Raw genomic sequence first — 16,532 nt, forward strand, 5'->3', positions numbered from 1 at the left:
ATTTTTGTGCAGTTCTAAAGATAGGGTATGAATTTACACCACGGTTACCTGTCTGCAAGCCTTAGCTGCCTGGGTATCTGAAATGAGATACAATTTTGAGATGCCGGAATATCCACTAGGTAATACTTAAAAAACTGAGTTACATGCAAAACAACCCCCTGTAATTTTCCTAGTATTCATATTCCCTTCCAGTAACTTATGGTGTATTAAATAACGGGAATCATTAGAATGATGTAGTATTAGAAAATAGGCTTCGTAAGATGTTTCCAGTTCTGGATTTTATGAAGTGGAATAACTGGAATAGGAGAAGTGACAGCTTTTAAGCATCAGCAGAGTAGACGGCCCCGTTCGGGGTGTTGACCACGACCAGCCAATTGGTTCTGCTGCAGTTCCTGCTCCGTGTTTCCAGAGCACTGGAAGCTGAGTTTGATGCAGCTATCCGACTTTAAAACTAAGTGGCAACAAACTTCAATAAAATTCATTATCGAGATGACTGAAAGTAGCTCTGTATATTCAGTTCTTTAAGTGGATCAGTGAAAGAGTCTTTTAGACAATCTAACCTGTGGCAGAATTTCCACTGTGCTTGTAACTGGTGAGCCACAGAAACCCACAGACTTAATTAAAACATACAATTTCAGTTTCTTGCGAGAGCGCACCAGCCCAGGAACTACAGCAAATATTTTCATTTAATTTAAAACTGAATGGAAGTTGCAGTTTCTTTTGATATGAAACACTTCAGCTCCATGGATCTAACAAGGATTACAGGCACCTTCGGAAAGCATCTTACTGTCACGATGCTGATGTTCAGAGTAGCTGGCACTTAGGACGTTTACGCAGTAGGTACAAAAACCAGTGGGACAAAGCATGAAAGTATTTTGTTCATTTTTCCTGACTTAAGGAATTGAATACACTGTGTGGGCGATTTCATTCAAGGATCCTTCTGATATGATAATCATCAATGTTTAACTATAGGGGTTTTCCCCCCCAGTATCTACAGACAGTTAAACTGTAAAAGAACAAGTCAGTTGAGACTGGTTTTGGGGAAAAAATGTTTCACATTCATGAAACACATCCGTTCCTTCTTTTGGGTAAAGATCATCAGATCTTGGAGACGGATTTAAAATTTTCTGCTGAGGCCTTTTTAATATTTGAGAAAATACAAAATTACATGACAGTTTTATTGTCGATTTCTTTGTTTAGCTAATTTCTTTGTTTAGATCACAGGTGCAAACCGATCATTTGCACCTCTTAGGAGACAGCACGTGGCTGGATCTCCGCGTTTCCAGCATTCTGGAGTTGCTCGGGTCCCAGGTAAGGGATGTGTATGGACCGACCATTGTGCTTCTGGCCCACGTAAACCAGCGTCACTCCAGTAAAGAAGGCAGATTCTTGCCAATCGAAACGCATGCAGGTTATCTGTATTCTAGTTATTGCAGACTGAGTTTATCCCAGGGACAGTTATCCCTGTTCTAGGTATTGCAGCCTGCGTTTACCCCAGGCAGGGAGCGGCGGAGGTGCTGGAGCGGCTCTGTAGACGCGCTGGCCGGGTGGGAAGAGCAGCTTTTATCTTAACCCGCTGTTTGTTGGCTTCACCCAGGCTTAGCGCTTGTGACAGGGAACGCCGCCGAAGTTTGGCAGTACGAAAACATTCCCCACGGATGTTTTGCTGCCAGTTGCAAAGACTGACAGGAGGCACAGATGGTGGTTTTCCTGGAAACTATAATATAATGCCATTTCCTATTAGAAACCTCAGTGAAAGCTGAGCCGGGGAGGGATCAACAAGCCGTCGTGTTGCCTGGGTAGGAAACTCTTGTGAAGCAGGCTCAGGCTGCAGGGACCAGCTTTCCAGTAAATGCAGAAATATTGACATAGTTCTCTCTCAGCTAACATTTATAAGAAGGAGTATAAAACTGGTTTGTGTTTGGAGTTTGAAGGGGAAAATTGGCGCCCAGCAGGGTTGCACTGAGGCTGAAATGACTTCAAAATTTGTCACATCCGTTGGAGATAAACAGATATCTTTCTGATAATTGTCAGCAAAAGTCTGAGACATCTTGTTCTTGACACTCCTGCGGCTTTTAATTTCTATCGCTTGGTGAAGGAAATACCATTTTCTAGCTGACTCTTGGATGAACTTTCATATTTACTGATTGCATCTTACCATTACATTTATAATGTCTGAATAAAATATTTTACTTGAACGTTTCAGGAGGGCTAGCACAATCTTAATGCTGATCTACGGGTGGCTATTGTTAGACTGTAAGATTTGGAGTAGGAGTTTTCATTTACCGCAGGGCTTGAAATTAATTAAGAGGCATCATTCCGACATGAATGGGGTCTGATTTGTCCAGGTATTGCCTGCCCTGTGCTGCTCCCCACGCCGCTTTAGCAGTGACAGGGGGTTTTACCCCTTATTCATCAAAATTGTCTACTGGTTCTCTTATTAGGGTCCTAATTGCACCTATGTGTATGGAATGACCCTTCCATCAAACTCCCACATCCAAAAATGACCATTAATGCTTCCTGCTTGCAAAGCATTTGGCAGGTTTCAGTTGTGTGACGTTGGGTGGTGTGTGATGCTGGGTGATGGGCGTCCTCGGCCGTACTGTCACAGGCGTGGGGACAGGGATGCTTCCTCAGTTATTCATAGCGGGTGTCGTTTTATCGGTCCGTTTTATCAGTATGAAGCTGGGGAAATGGTTCCAAGGGCAAAAAAACAGATGCAGTTTTGGGGGAAGAAATTGCAAAGGACTCCGGAACCTCTGTAAAGCAGGACTCTGTACAGCAGGACTCTTTAAACTCCCGTTACAGAAACACACGTGACGTTCCACCTCGAGTTTGCCACCTCTGCCACCTGTTAGCCCACGGTCTCCTGTCCCTGGTATTTTGGGAAGCCTTGGCTAGGATTTGTACAAATGCCTGGGACTACAGCCAAATAAATGACGCTGAAATAAATACTAGTGCTTACTAATAGCAGTGTATCAATTCACATGCCATTCGGCAATTACTGGGTTGGGTTTTGTTTCTTGGTTTTGTTTTTAAACAGATTTGTTTAAGTTATCTTGCAGTCCTCCACCAGTACACACATTTATAATAATCTTGTCCACCACAGGAAGAAAGCACGACTTCTGTAGCAGATTTTGTTACTGCAGGAGCTGTAGGGAGCCTTGATTATAAGTTTATTTTATGTATCTGCTTCCTCCTGTGCTAAAGGGTGGAATCCTGAGCAGTAATTAGCTTGTCACAGAGCCAGTTTCTTAGTAATGATTGATAACGGGTTGTTTTTACGTAGCCCACGCAGGCACAGGGTGCATACCGCCAGTGAGCCCCAGTTGGTAGGGAGGTCACTGGAGCCTACCAGCCTGTCTTCACTTAAATGAGCATTACGCATTTTAGCGGTTGTGGAAAATAGGCGGAATATTCTGATAAGCCCTTATCTGATGTTCAGCTCCTGCACGCAGAAGGTGAAATGAATCATTCTGATGCGCAGACCACAAACATAGACGTTCACATGAATCACTCTGACCAGACATTTGATTAACTTTTTTTCATCGTTTGGGAGTCAGCCCGGCTTCTGTTGAAATCCACGGGCTGCTGCTTTGACTTGAATGATGGGGCCCATCAAATACGTGAAGGACGTGACGCTGCCATGAGAAGTGGCGTGCTGCCTTTTCATGCTGCTTTCGCGTTTATAGAAAAAGGACACAAAGTTCAGCTGCCGGAGCCCTGAAGGAAAGTAGATCTTCTGCTAAGTGCAGTAGAAACCAGGTTTGCGAATATCGTGGTGATGAGCGTCGCTAAAAACGCGTATGGAGGCTAGAAAGGACAGCGGTCATTCTGCTTATTCAAAGCTTCTCCTGAAAGCGATGAGGAAATTTTTGGTGTTTTGAAGCTTGCCTTTGGCTTACCTTCTTTTATAATAGAAACAAAAATGCAGACTAATTGTGATTAATTAGTTAATTAGTTACTGCTGTGGCTTTTAGCGGCTTTGCAGTGATATTTTGCAGTATGGTTTGCTGTGTGTTTTATTATTATGCTATGCATAGAAGATTCAAAGTATCTCACTTTCATTGAGAACTTTTTTGCTTGATTAAAGACTAATTAGATTAACTTTTGATCAGTTCCTCTGCTATACTGTTATACTTCTACATTTAATACACAGAAACACTGAGATCTCATATATTAGAGCAATTAATAAAAAACTTAAAAGCACATACCCAATAGATAAAGAAAGAGTAAACGAGAGATCCAGCCTAATGTACAGGAGCGTGACAATCGGTAGGTGTATGAAAGAGCCTGCTGTAACTTTCTGTTGGGCAACCAGAGAAAAGTAGTAGCATGAAAACAATTTGGACAGTGATGTTTTTCCTAAAGAACTGTTACCTAAACACTGAACATTGCTTTCTAACCGTGGTGCTGTTGAGTTTCACTGATCCAAGGTTTATAGGCATTAGTGTAAATCGTCTCTAGGCTGTCGGAACCCGAAAGCGATCGGAAAGGTGAACTCCTTAACTCTCCCCTGGCAGGCGCTGCCTCGGGGTCCCTCGCTGTGGGGCAGAAGCGTTTTGCCCATCAGGTCAGACCCTCTTCCCGGGGAGCTGAGCCGCTCCTAGTAGGAGTCAGCAATGGCAGAGTTGAGCAAAGGCACGGGGACGCCGCTGCGTCGCCCTCGGTGGTGGCACCGGCTCTGCGTACGTAGGACTTCCCTGCACACACACACGCAGTGGGCTGAGCTTCAGCTCCGGGCTGCGCTGGCGCAGAGGGACATTGCGAAAACAGGGTCTCGATCCTGCCAGGGGACTGCTCTGCACCCCCTGTCCGGCATCGGGAAAAGCGTTTTTAAGGGCCTTTTTTGGGGAAGGACGTCACTGCGGCTCGAGAGCAGCTCAGCCTTCAGTGTGGCTACTTAACGGGAGACAAATCGCGGCTGCCATCAAACCTGGGGAGTTTTTCTGCTACAAGAGAAGAATTTTTACCGTAGGAGTAGCTATTCTGTAAAGCCGTGCGCGTTAACAGAGTAATAAACCCGCAGCAAAATGAGCCAAACTGGCCAAAATACTACATTAGTAGAATCTGATATTTCTTTAGAGCTGCTCATCACAGCTGTGGTTGTCGGGAGTCGCATCCCTTCCCACCTTTGAGAAACAACGCTATTTAGCAAAAGCCTGGAGAGTTTAGCCAGTAACCAATGTTAGACCTGAAAAAGAGCCAATGTGTGCTTTAAAAAATACTTCACTGTAAACCTCAGAATTATTTTAAGCATTCAAAAGGAACATTTTAATTAAAAGAAAGAAAACATGTAAGGAAAACGCTACTGCTATATCATCCTACTTTAATGAGATGGTAGGTAAATGTAAATTCTTTCCATTTGAATAAAAAGCGTGTAATGTCATGATTCTGTCTACTCAGCTTGAATACAAACACTCCTTAAATAATTTGCCTTTTTAAACTGTAATGAAGAATTAATTTATGTGTTTTCCTTCCTTCCCAAAGCAGTGAAGTGTAATATATGCTTTTACTTGCCAACCAAAAAGGAGTTGACCCCTAAAATGAATGAAGAATTTCTGTCGTTCGTGTTAGGCATGTATGTAGCATGTGTATTCTCTTCAGTGTATCTAATATACACGTGTTCTCTTATTTTATGCCATGAGTTGCTTATTTTTATTCTTACGGTATCTTATCAGCTCAAACTTCACAACAGGGCTCTAAGAGAGACTCTAGGTTAACACCTGGGAACTGTTTTGATTGCCAGTATTTACAATCGAAGTATTTGCCTAGTTCAGTTATTTTTTTGTTCCTTTTGGCTAAGCTTTTACTGCTTACATTAAAGTGAAAAAAGCCCAAGTCTCTATTTACGATCTTTATATCATAGTGGCTCTCTCTGTAGGTCCCACGTTAGCATTTTCCATTCAACGCTCTGTTGTTGGGGATTGGTCAAACCGTTAAATAAACATGCACTTCTTTAATCTCAGAAGTAATGTTTCTATGAGGAGACAATGTGGGGCAGCCCAGGATTATGCTTTTTTCCCTTTTTTTTTTTAGGCGTTGTAATATTTTATGCTTATCATTGGTTTGGTTAAGCCGTTATGTATGGTTTATATTTTGAAACACGAGAGCAAAACCCCCAAACTGTGCTGATTTACATTAGAGAAAATATCAGTGACAGTTGGGCATAGATTTTAAGGTGAAGTGTGCTTTCCTTTTGAAATCTAGACCTCATAAACTTTACCCTGTAGGCTTTTTGCAGGAGAAAAATGCCGAGCTGGGGAGATGGAACAGGACTCCCTGGGTCCCGGGGGAGAGCAGAGGGTAATAACGTGGCTCCTTGGAGTCTGCTGCTCCCGGGGTTTTATAGAGGCGACTGCTTGGGGCCACCCCAGCACTCCTTTCAGTCTGCGGTGCCCACAGTCTCTTAGTTTTCACGTTATCCTGCTCGGATTTGTCTAGCACGCTTTTCCCGAGGCTTTTTTGAATGTAAAGATACGTAATCCCCTACACAGTTACGCTGTGTAACTGTCACGTGGGGCTGATGGCCCGGAGTAACTCGGGGTAACTGTGGGGCAGAGGAGACTGTGGTGCTTTGACCAAAAAGGTCCAAATTTTAACAATATCCTCACTTGTAGAAGTCGCCCAGGTGTTTCTCATGGCAGAGCCACGGGGCTGCGCGCGGAGCCTGGGCCCTGCCAGGCACAAGGACGGGATGAAAGCGGTGAAAAAGGCTGTTTGAGGTTTACTGCGATGAGTTATTTTTTCTCCCTCTGGCTCATTGCGAAGTGAGCAAGTGCCAGCCTCGGGGAGGGGGGGCCTCTTCTGTCACCTGCCCCGTCACAAAAATTAGCCCATACTTAAAACGCCTTTAAACACAAGCCACGTGTTTCTGTGTGCACGTGGTAGAAGTTCAGTGGATCGGGGGCCGGAACGTGTGTGAAATGCAGCTGTAACCTAACGCACCTTGCCTTCACCTCCGCTAGCAGCAGGGATCACCGAAGCCCTGGGAGTTTAATTTTCACATTAATACTTACTAATACTTAATTTTCAGATGAATACTGCTGCTATTGGCTTGGTTAATGCGCCGAATGAAATAGGGCAGTTTCCTGCCCATCCTCCCCTAAATCCAGTTCTTGTTGCTGGTGGTTCCATGGAATTAACACCCAGTCCTAAAGTTGCTAATCGGAAGTAACTCTTAATGCGAAAGTTGTATTTGAGCAGCGCAGATTTCTGTTCACGGAATAATTTGTAGTGGTTCAAATGAATATGTCACCACAGGTTTGAGATGCAGGTGTTTCCGGCACACATCTGATACGAACCGACAGACAGTTCTGGTAATATTTTTTACTTACAGAAGCCAAATAAGACAAAAAACTAGTAAGTCCTGTTCAATTTTGTTCAGCAATATAATGAATTTCAAAGGCTCAGCTATTGGGCGTGCTCTATACAGTAACTTAGGTAGAGTTGGTGCTTTAGCTGGATTAAACAAATCACAAGGTTAAAGTAGAAGTAGTTATTTAGGACTGTGGTTGCCAGGATATTATTTTTATGAGCTGCGGTGGTTTTGTTGAAGCATCACTGAGGCATTAATGAAGTAGTGGGTGTGCATTTGGGCCCTTGCTACCCACGTATAAATTGCCTATAAAGAACAGTTGTCCATATGAAAGGATGATCAGAAATACTCCTCGGTATACTTTTCTCTCAAGCTGAAATGATGGTGCTTTCAGAGGAGCACAAATGGTATGTGGTGCTGAGATTGCGGGGTGGGCAAAGGTCTCCTCGCTCCTTGCCCGGAACGCAGCCACCCCCACTGATAACGTCTTCTTGTTTTTCAGTGCTGCTGTTTGGAGCGTAGAAGGAGGATGTGATATTAATGGGATCCAGTCAGGACTGTTTATCTGTGTTGTGTCTTAGTGTGAGTATTCAGCAAGTTCCTGTTTGGTCATAGCGCGTCTGAAAATGCTTTGGTAATTACTTTAAAAAAAAAAAAAAAGGAAATGGAATGTGCAAATCAGCTGAAGTAAGCAAGACTTATTTGCAAATTTGGGATTAGTTGCTTTAGAACTGCCTTTTGTATGAGCACAACTTTTAGTCCCTTTCATTTTTTTTTAATCTGCTTTAATCTACAGTATTTCAGGTGGTAAGAACTTTGCTGGAAAACTTTAAAAAGGCGACCAGAATTGTAGGAGCCCCATTAATGACACACTCAGCCTTTGGAACCGGCGTCTCTGCTTCCAGACACCCAACCAGCTTCCCCCGGCGGCGGCTGGCAGCCGGGCTCTGGTGACACCGGTGGCGGCGGTGGCTGGATGTGCCACCACCCCTGAGGGACGCCTGGGGCTGCGCTTCCCAGCTCCGTCTCCCCCTGGAGCGCAAAGGAGCACCCCGGTATGGGGCTTGGCAGTGAATTCCTGCTGCTGAGAGTGGGGCATCAAGGTTATTTCCCTTGTGCCGGCTCCATCCCGGCGGGAATGGTGGGAACCAGGCTGGGAGAGGAGCGATGGCACCTGGCTCCGTCCCAGCTCCTTCCCTGCTGACGTGACTCAGGAGCCTGGTGTGGATTTTAGCGAAAATCCCTCAGACCTGCTAACCCAGCTAATTCAGAGAAGCTTTCCAAAAGTACGGAGAGCTTGTGATGCGCTTCAGTAGCCTGCCTTTTATTTATTCATTTTGAGAAGACCGTGATTCTGTTTCCAAAGCGTGTTTCTCTGCTAAAAACATAGGACAAAACCTGAGAGTTGCGTACAAATGAGACTGATAATAATGGGCAAGGCAGGAGTGTTTGTGTCTTTTCTAGTCAGTAGGTTTTTTTAACTTGGGCTCCTTTGTGTTTGACCTCTAATTTGAATGGCCAAACTGCTGAAATTCACTGTTAGGTCATTGCTTGTGTGGATGGATGAGAGACGTGTTCCGGGGCGTCTCTGTGCGTCTTTTGTCCCTGCATACTTTGGATAATTTTATTAGGTATTGTTTGAAAATGTCATTAGACATTAAATCAGTTTATTTAGCTATTGTGGGCTAATCCAAACATACAGAATATAATACACTGCTCCTGACCTTTTCCTGTCACCAGGCTTTCAGCAGCTCTTTCCTTTGCAGACCCCGGGTGGTGGGGATGGAGGAAGGGCTTTAACCCTCTGGCTCCGTTTGTGCAGACTACAGGCCAGCAGAAACAGGAGAGGAGATGTATAAGAAGGGAGAAAGTCCAGGGCCTTACTCTCTTCCTTAACAAATGCTGGGATGCAGCCTTCCCGCCCTTCCGCCCTTTAGAGAGGATGTAAAGCAGCAAGATTGCATGCGCCGGGATTTCAGCGCCAGCTGCCCATGAAGCGCTCCAAGCTTCTAAAATCTGCCTGAGTGAACATCTCTTCTTGAAGCCCCCCAGATTTTGGTGAAAATCCCTGCACAAAAATGTTTTTTAAGATGAGGTTGCGCAGTTGAAAAACTTTCTTTTAACGGATGTGGAGAATGGAAATGGAGTTAAAACATAATTTCCCCAGCTGTCCATTTTACTATCACCACTTTTGATCTATGTTCACTTGAAAATACAATTTATTAATAAATCTCTACCCCAACGGGTATTTGGATAGCATAAATCTATCGTATTTGTTGTTAATATCAAGTTTTAAAGGGAAGGAAAAAAAAACAGAGGAAGACTGCAACAAAAATGTTGACCTCAATGAATAAAAATTGAACTGTTCGTACTATGAGAAAATGAGATAATTATGGCTATAAAATCCTGTGCTCAAAGAATGAAAATAAACAACATACACGCTATGTGGAAATGGGAGAGAGCCATCACAATAGGACAGATTCACTGAAAGCTTTTCTTCATAATAATTCTTAATAATGTGGGGATATTTTTTTAGTTAAGGACTAAAACTGTCCTGGAGAGTGTTCCTGGAGTTTGGCAGCAGTGCAAGAGGATGGTTTACAAACATTCCACACCAGGAAAATATTTGGAAACCAGTAACGTGGTGTTTGGCCAGGACTAATTATAAGCAGCATTAGATGCATTTTTTGTTGCATTACAGCCATCTGGCAGGTAAATGGCGCCTTTCTCTGTTAACAAACAGGTTTCCTAGCCAGTCTACTTTGCAATCATTCCATATAAAATTTAATTTTAGGCTTACTCTTCTTTTTAGGGAAAAAAAATAGTTATTAAAAAAAAAAGGTATGTCAGAACAAAGGGTTAAACAAACCATCAGTTAAACACAGCACAGTAACACTGCAAAGCAGTTAGAGCCCTTGTGGAGTCCGACTCTTTGTTTCTAGATTTTAAACGGAATTTTTCTTCTAAGCGATGGCTAAATGGTTTGCTTAGATTGTTCATGTGTTACACAAACCATATCACAGCAGTCCTTTAAAGTTCAGCATTTTCTCCAGTGTCTGAAATCCTACTACAAAGAGAACTTGTGTCCTAGAGTCTGACACCGAGTGGAAATAAAAGGCTGAAATAATAACACCACTAACTTGCTTTAATTAATTGTATGTTTCTTGTACTTAAGCTGGCAGGGTGGGAAGTACGGCTTTAAAGGCTACCTACAGCCCTGGGGAATGAGCAGCCGCTTCGGGTGCCGCTTCAAAGAGAAACGCCCAAAAGAGCAAGAGAAGGGAAACTGCTTTCGAATTCTGCCCCTTCCTCAGGCAGCCCGCAGCTCGCGCAGGGAAACAGCCCAGAAACGGGTATTTTCTTTTGTCTTAGTTACATAAGCAGCTCCCAGTAAATCCAGCTGGAGCTGGAGCAGCCGCACAAAGACCCGCTGAATGACCTCTGCTCAATAACCGCTGCCTGCCGGGGCTGCTCGAGGAATGCTACCGGACTTGGATAGTTTGTCCTTCCTGGCTAAGGGAGATGCCTCCCACTGTCTCCAGACAAAAAAACGGGTAAAATTCAGGAGCCAGCCGTAGCTCTCGGTTGCCCATTTTGAGGTTCAAGCCTTTTTGGTTACTCTGGATCTATACCTTATTGCTGAAGCAGTCCAACGCATCTTGGTTTCTACTACTTCTTATTTTTCGGATTTCTCTGTATGCAATATTCGTGTTGTTAACATTAAAGAAGTAGAAGAAATGGTTTGAAAATGGAAACCTGATCTTTACAAGGGTGCTCAGACTTTCCTTTAGGATCAGGTGAAGCTCCAGGAACGGTGCTTTCATGCTAATCACCCCGTGCTGCTGTTAACCTTTGCCTTTGCAGCCGTGCTCTGGCGTCCGTCCCCCAGCGTCCCAGCTGGGTACCTGTTCCTGGGCAGCACCCTTTGCTTTGGCGCTGATGATACAATAGGTAAAAAAGATGGAGAGAATTTGTCCATTTAGCAGTTCTAACTATTTTTTTACACTTAAACTTTACGACCTGGGAAGGGGAGCCTTGTAATAAGTACGAAATTCTAAAATGTCACCTGTGCCCAACTTCTACAAACTTTATTATCGTTACCTCTGTAAGAATTAAAAGTCAGTTCGTGTAGTCCAGAGCAGCAAATATTGTCAAACAATGTGTAATGGAAATTTGTAAGAGCCAATATTTAACATCTTGAAATGAGAAGCATCCTGGATAATTTTTGAAATCACTTCACTTGAATTCAGTATATATTACAACAAAATACGAAGGTAAATATTAAGGTATTTTCATCAGATGGCTTTAAATTAATCTTTGCATTTCCTTTCAAAAAAGAAAATAAAGAACCTTTGAATAGTGGAGAAACAGGGTACTTCTCATATTCCGGTCGCTCTAAAGTATGACACTGAGAGAAAAATTACTTAGAAATAATTCCATTTCTGTGTTTAAAGCTCTGGCTATTTGAGTCCAGAATGCTTTTAAATTATCTGGTTTAGGCCTTGGTACTGCAAATTAACTTTGGGCAGGCAGATGCATAGATAGAGGCAGAACAAAACCCCACGGAAATTAATAGGCCTGGGCTGGCCGGGGGTTCTGTCTCGCCGGGTTGGTTGCGGTGCTGTTGTTTATTTTTGAAGTGTTTTAGAATGCTTTTTCCAGCTAAATATATGATTTTTCTGTATAAGACAGATGAGTAGTACCCAGCTTCAAACCATCCCACAAAGGAGCTTTCCTTCGCTTTGTTCAGGAAGATCTCTTTGATTCTGCCTGTATTTGAAGTGCGCTGCCGCGTGATCGTGGAACGTGTATCTGCGTAAACCGAATTCAAAGGGTATCACAAACTGACACCGCTTAAGTCTTTAATTAAAAAGTGGCTTAATCTCTAACAATCTCTACATACATGAGCAAAAGTAGCTGTGTTTAATGTGTACTTTGAACTGCCATTCATTTAGAAATCAAAGGTTTGTAAATGAAACGCAGTACGCTGGCATGGCGATGTCTGACTGGAATCCCTCCTTGGTGGCGTAGCCTGCTTCTCCTGCGGCTGTCAGCCCCCGGGAACACATTCTTATTGAAAATTATGTGTAGAGGGGAAATACAGAAAGAAGGTTTTCTTAAAGAAAGTGTGTCTATCAACTATATATTTGCTCTTGATTTGCTTTCGACCTCCTGCGGAGCTCACTGAGCTAGTTTGGGGTACGACGGGATGGCGCAAAGAGCTTTGGCTTGATTTAAATGGGGGTAGTTGTGCTTTTAGGAGGGAGACTTAAATTCTGAAATGGCAGAACCCCATTCTGAAATGGTTTTTTTTTGGTGTATTTATTTATTTAGAAACTTTCTGTGTCCCTTATTCCATGGTTTGTTTATACTGCTAGCTTTAAAATATTTGGGATATTGTTTGGGTCACTGATACCTGCTGTTTCTAAGGACGTTTGTACTTGCTGGGGCCAATTTATACTGCGATACAAAGAATCCAACGTGACAATCAGAGGACCCTGGTACTTCACCCTAGAACAGATTAGACCTAGCGTCGCTACCGGCTGCATTCAGGGAAAGACAGCTGAAGGAGTTTAAAAAAGAAGCCTTTTAACTGTAAGACAGGTGTTTCGCTATGAAGTTTATTGATGGCTGTTGTCATTGCATGTCCAAAACTCATTAAGGTAAAACTTCATTTGCCCTCTTTTCTCCTGTCTCAACTTTGCTTCAAAGCTACAGCCATCGGTGGAAGATTTCAATTAAGATTTCAATTAAGAAATTGAGAGTCTGAGGTTAAACGCTATCCACAGCTGTTTTTCTAAGATTATTTAAAAAAAATTATTGCACCACAGTATTAGCAAACCACTATTATTATAATAGCAAGAAAGGATAAAAAGACAGTCCGAATAAATTCCAGAGGCATTCTCTTTCTGGTCTTTAAAATCTTCACTGTTTTTTACTGGACTGAATCAATCATAGAATAATTCAGGTTGGAAGGGACCTCAGGAGGTCATCTCGCCAAATTCCTGCCCAAAGCAGGATCGGCTGTGAGATGACCTCCCAAGGTCCCTTCCAACCTGAAAATCCTGAGGATGGGACTGTGCAGCCTCTGGACAACCTGTTCCAACACTTGATTGTCCTATTGATAAAAATAATAATAATAATAATGATAATAAAAAATTCTCGTATATGTTGGAATCTAACTGTTTTTCAACATTGTCTTTTTCTATCCCACCATACATCGTTGTAAAGAGCCTCAATCAGTCTTCTCCATAAGCCTCTTGTGGGTGCAACGTGGTGGTTGTTAGGTCCACCCAAAACCTTCTCTTCTCCGGCCTGAGCAAGCCCAGTTCCCTCAGCCTCATCACGGGGCACGTGCTCCTGCCCCCGGCTATCCTGGTGTCCCTCCGTTCAACTTGCTCTAGTTCATCGACAGCTTTCCCGTATTGGGGGGCTCAAAACTATACAGAGAAGTATCAGGTTGGTCTTTATGCAAAAAAAGACCTTTCTGTAATTCTGTTACATGGAGGCTTAGGGAGGTTTTTGTATGTTTTTTATCTGGCCAGTGGGATCAGACCTTTTTAGTTGAGTGTCTTGCAGGCATATATACCTTAGAGGAGTCTTTTCTAGGCCAACTCTAGGTTTTGAGAAAACGGACTTTTTATTTTTTTAGCAATGGCCCCTAGAAGGACGGCTGTCCACGGAGCTGCATACATGCGATGGGTTTATGGTCAGCCTTCAGTGAAGAATTTAAGCTAGAAGCTTGTCTCGCTGTAGCTGATGCCTTGCTCGATATATCCTTTCTGTCATTATACAGAGACTCTCGGATTAGTGTGGTTGAGTATATTGAAAGTAATAAAAACCAGACGCAGAAAAATTGTTGCATGTTTAAAAAAAATCATAAAATGAAAGAGGAAGTGCATCATTTATTATAACACCATGTAGACTAATGAAAAACATACTGCGGGCTGGAAATTTGTTAAGAGCTGAACTCAAAAAGTTTCCATTCCCAAAAATGCCTCGGGGCCTCCCGCTCTAAGCTGAGCTTGTAGCTAAAGAGGCCCTATGGTAAACTGACATAAAAAATAACTACTCCATAAACATACAGCTCCTGTTTCACAATAGTTGGAAAGAAGTTTTTTAAAAGTGTTACCTATTGATACTGACTGTACTTTATCAAAGGGAGGCGGTGCGTTCATGACTAGAATATTAACTTGGGAATTAAACACGGGGGAGATGGGCACTGGGCACAAAAAATGTTTTGCTCATGGTCCGTAGGAGGACATGAAAAAGATGAAGTGACTTGCCGAGAGCAGCAGAACAGCACTCAGTACTGGCAGAGCTGCTGTTAACATTAAGTAATTCCTGGCTTCTAGTCCTTTGCTCGTTAATTAGCCTGGGGTGAAGAAGTGACCTGCTCCCCACCAGGCTGAGCAGGTGCCAGCCCTTGCACTCCAGCATGTTCTTCAGGCTGCACACAAATACACCCTCGAGCATTGATGGTCACTGCACCACCGGTGCTCACATGAATGGTGTTCGCCACTTAGGGAAAAATGAGCTTTGTGCCTCTTTCCTTTTAATCTCTTTGGCTTTCTTAAATGTGTGGCTTCCTTGCAGAGTTAGCCCAAGCCTGACTGGGGGCTTATAAGAAAGGGGGGGGGGGAACTTTTTAGCAGGGCCTGTTGCGATAGAACAAGGGGGTAATGGTTTTAAACTAAAAGAGGGCAGATTTAGACTAGACATCAAGAAGAAATTTTTTACACTAAGGGCAGTGAAATGCTGGCCCAGGTCGCCCAGAGAGGTGGGAGATGGCCCATTCCTGGAAACATTCCAGGTCAGGTTGGACGGGGCTCTGAGCAACCTGATCTGGTTGAAGATGTCCCTGCCCATGGCAGGGGCTTGGACTGGGATGGCCTTTAAAGGTCCCTTCCCACCCAAACCATTCTGCGATTCCATGACTGGGTGTTGGTTTTGCCTTTCCCCTTCTCCTTGATGGGCCCTTGTCGATGTATGAAAATCGTTAACGTGGGCTGTGGGCTTTCAGGCCGTTTTAACTGTCCTGATGGCCCGATGGTAGAGGTGGTGGGGAGAGCGTTACGGCCTGCGTTCCTTCTGCACATGGACTGGCAAGCAGTGTGCAGAAATAACGGCAGTTAAACCTCCGGAGTGCTGATGTTCCTCCGGTCTGCTTCTGCAGCTCTTCTGGATGACAGAGGTTGCCCTGCCTGGCAAGGAGCCCTGGAGCGCCTCAAGATCATGGGACACTTCCATAAAGTCCAGATTTCACAAACCTCTAAAGACGTAGTAAATTGGCTGTGTCTTTGTATGAGACTCCTTAGGTGGCCGGTTTGTGATCTTTGAGCAGAAGGACGGTGCGGGAGTGACTACTGCTTGCCTTAGCTAACTCCTCAGTGAGGCCTCGGGGACCCACGGCCTTTTCACAGAAGTAAATAGCATGTCTAGAACTCCCAACTTTGGCAAATATTTGCACTGTTGTAGGTTAGCGAAACAGACATACACAGCAGTAGTCACAGCGTGTTGCTACAGGTGTACTTACGGGAGGTGCAGCCCAGGAGAACGTTCCGTCTGAGATTGAGCCACTGGGAGGAGAAAAGAAAAGAAAGAAAAGGTGAAACAGTTGTTTGTAGGTGGTTGAAAGAAATTCAAATGTCATCAATTCTGATAAATACAGATCGCTGTTATTTTTTTTGTCTGACATCTCCCTGTACCACGCTCTCTGTAGCATTTACAACACACAAAGTTTTCATCCCGTGATTAGAAAATCTATAACGTAATTGCTCGTGGTGGTTGGTGTTGAGTGGCCGCGTGGGCTGAGCTGACTGCGGCTGGAGAGCTGACAGAATTAACGTATCGCAGTGGCGTTGATGCTTTTAGTGACATTTGCGAGGTCAATTGAGGATCTTGAATAAAAGCCGTAGATTGATCTAAAAATAGAAACATAACTTCCTTCTCCTCGCTGAAAATGTCGTGTCTGGTGGGTTAAAACTGACACGTAACAGTCCCGGTATGAAATACTTGTCGTGTAATATGATACTATGATAAATGTCAGTTTGGTTTGTGATTGTAAGAAGTAGTGGCTTTGGCATACTGCGTTACGCTAATTCACTCGGGTTGCCGAGCATGTATTTGCTCCTTTGCACACTGCGGGGGGCGGAAATAGAGAGAACAAGTATATTAAATGACAAAAAGAAAAGTATAACATATCTGACCGCTG

The 16,532-nt window shown here is 43.6% G+C and overlaps 2 protein-coding genes across 4 annotated transcripts in view; one reads left to right on the top strand and one right to left on the bottom strand.

The window, feature by feature from the left end:
* The window catches only part of C8H7orf50 (chromosome 8 C7orf50 homolog), a 128,464-nt gene that overhangs the window by 55,131 nt on the left and 56,801 nt on the right, over positions 1-16,532 (top strand). The window lies entirely within an intron of this gene.
* GPR146 (G protein-coupled receptor 146) overlaps positions 1-16,532 on the bottom strand; it is a 50,837-nt gene that overhangs the window by 11,235 nt on the left and 23,070 nt on the right. For both annotated transcript variants that reach the window (XR_010072308.1, XM_063344420.1), the window contains exon 2: positions 15,855-15,897. The gene's annotated coding sequence lies outside the window, so the exon portion shown is untranslated. The remainder of the gene's footprint in view (positions 1-15,854; positions 15,898-16,532) is intronic.

The sequence above is a fragment of the Chroicocephalus ridibundus genome, chromosome 8 (genome assembly GCF_963924245.1).
Source record: "Chroicocephalus ridibundus chromosome 8, bChrRid1.1, whole genome shotgun sequence".
NCBI classification, from domain to species: Eukaryota; Metazoa; Chordata; class Aves; order Charadriiformes; family Laridae; genus Chroicocephalus; species Chroicocephalus ridibundus.